The sequence below is a fragment of the Branchiostoma belcheri genome, unplaced genomic scaffold (assembly GCF_001625305.1).
Source record: "Branchiostoma belcheri isolate BF01 breed outbred unplaced genomic scaffold, Haploidv18h27 scaffold23, whole genome shotgun sequence".
Taxonomy (NCBI): domain Eukaryota; kingdom Metazoa; phylum Chordata; class Leptocardii; order Amphioxiformes; family Branchiostomatidae; genus Branchiostoma; species Branchiostoma belcheri.
Window position 1 is genome coordinate 2,998,735 of NW_017803824.1, and position 1,871 is coordinate 3,000,605.

Below are 1,871 nucleotides of genomic sequence, written 5' to 3' on the forward strand. Positions count from 1 at the left end.
GCCCCGAATAAGGGTAAGTTCAGGGAGATATCCCCGTGAGAAAAGCGTTTTGGCACACGCCATGAACAAAGTCAAGTTCAGTGTCAAGTTGGCGACAGTTCAGCGTCCTGGGACCGTTAGGCGGAACCCGTTTCTAACGGAATAACGTAGATACCTCACGATGCTGTGTGAATCTGTGAGGATAGAAAAATACCACAGACAGAAGAAATACAATGTCTAACATTACATGTGTGTTTTCAATAGTTTCTTCAGTGCTGACTGCATGATAGTCTAACACCAAGGCCAAGGAAGCTACCTCACGAATGCTTTGTGATCATAGAAAAAATACCACAGACAGAAGAAGCACAATGTCTAACATTACAACATGTGGGTTTTCAATACAAATGTACAAATGTAGTTTCTTCACTGCTGACTGCATGATAGTCTGTGTAACACAAACACCACTGTCCGGGGCTATAACGGGGTCTTCCCCACAGGGGGCGGCTGGCTGCATGGGGCGCAGGCTAATATCCGATGTCTTCTCTTGAAGTTGAACTTGAATGACCCATATCCGATCAACCCATAGCCCCAAGGCATTGCAATTTTCGCTGAGTGTATTGAACCTACAATCTTTATTTCCCGATGGCCTAATATTAAGAGCAGGGGCCAATGGAACAGTTTTATGACCAAAAAGAGCACAAACTCAACAAAGAACCAATTTTGAATCGGAGTTATATCAGGGGAATATACCAGCACGCAGGCCACCATTCTAATGTTTATAGGGACTACTTTTAACTCGCATGGAATCCCTTTCCCAGACAAAGTCATTGGCAAAAGTTAGTTTGGATGGGCACGGTATGGCTGGCTTTCCACCCGTCTCATTACAGATCTATAGCGCAGGGCAAAGGCAGTAACATTACCAGTGTAAGTCATATTGGCAAATTGACAAAAGAGCTGTTAGAGCTCTTTGTCGTTCGTTCCGGTCGAGTAAAGGTTGGCAAAAGTTCTCAAGAACTGTGATCCGCTAAGCTTTTCCATGTTTTCAATAACTCAAAGTTAACGCCAGTCAAAACAGTTTAGAATTTAGCGTTTGACGATTTGACAATGGCGACTCTCTCACTAGTATGCAAAAGTCAAGTAGTTAGGAATTTCTCTGTTGTTCTTTTTCGAAGTGGCTGTACTTCAGAAAAGCAAAGTTAGTTAGAATTGACGGAGTTAGTCGAAAAGGCGCCGCTAAGACCAAGTTTTTTCAAGTGTTCTCTTGGCGCCTTGATTTTTCGGGTGGTGCGGTTGAGTGTTGTGCGTTGTTCGGTGTGTCCATCCGCCCCGGTAATGTATCCTGTGTGGCATGGCAGGCATGCAGGCTCACATGTGTGACCCGCCACTGTACTCACAACACTCAGCCCAGCCAGGTCGCCAGCCAAGCCTCAAGCCGGCAGGATCGGCTTCAAACTAGCGGGTCGGATCGCTTAGCATAGCCGAGGAGTTTGCTGGCATCGGACGCTGGTGTTTTCAGTACGGACCTACCGCAAGGCGAAGTTTGCAGCAAGTTTGTTCGGAAGTTTTGCTGGTGTGTTTGTGAAACTGGCAGCTCGTACTGTACTGGACCTTTTTTCTTGATCGGTACCGACCTTGAGAGGCTGGTATAAGAAGCATCCGGGCTACATCTTGAAGTAGTGGGAAGTGCAGCGAGTGTCTTAGATTGTGTTTGACTCGGTCGGCAAACTTGGCATCGAAGGGGTTGGAGTAGAGACGAGCCGAGCTTGCTCCAACATGGCGCGGCTGTGGAGGAGAGAGGACGGGATGTTGTGGTGTGTTCTCCTGGCGTGCCTGTGGACCGTGGCGGTGTGTCAGCGGGCTGGGACCACCAGGGACAACCTCATCCTCACCAA

General features: G+C 47.6%; 1 protein-coding gene across 1 annotated transcript in view; it reads left to right on the forward strand.

Moving 5' to 3' along the window:
• The first annotated feature begins 1,257 nt into the window (after nucleotides 1-1,257).
• Nucleotides 1,258-1,871, forward strand: part of LOC109470574 (extracellular matrix protein 3-like) — a 97,900-nt gene continuing 97,286 nt past the window's right edge. The window contains exon 1 of the mRNA XM_019769539.1: nucleotides 1,258-1,391. The gene's annotated coding sequence lies outside the window, so the exon portion shown is untranslated. The remainder of the gene's footprint in view (nucleotides 1,392-1,871) is intronic.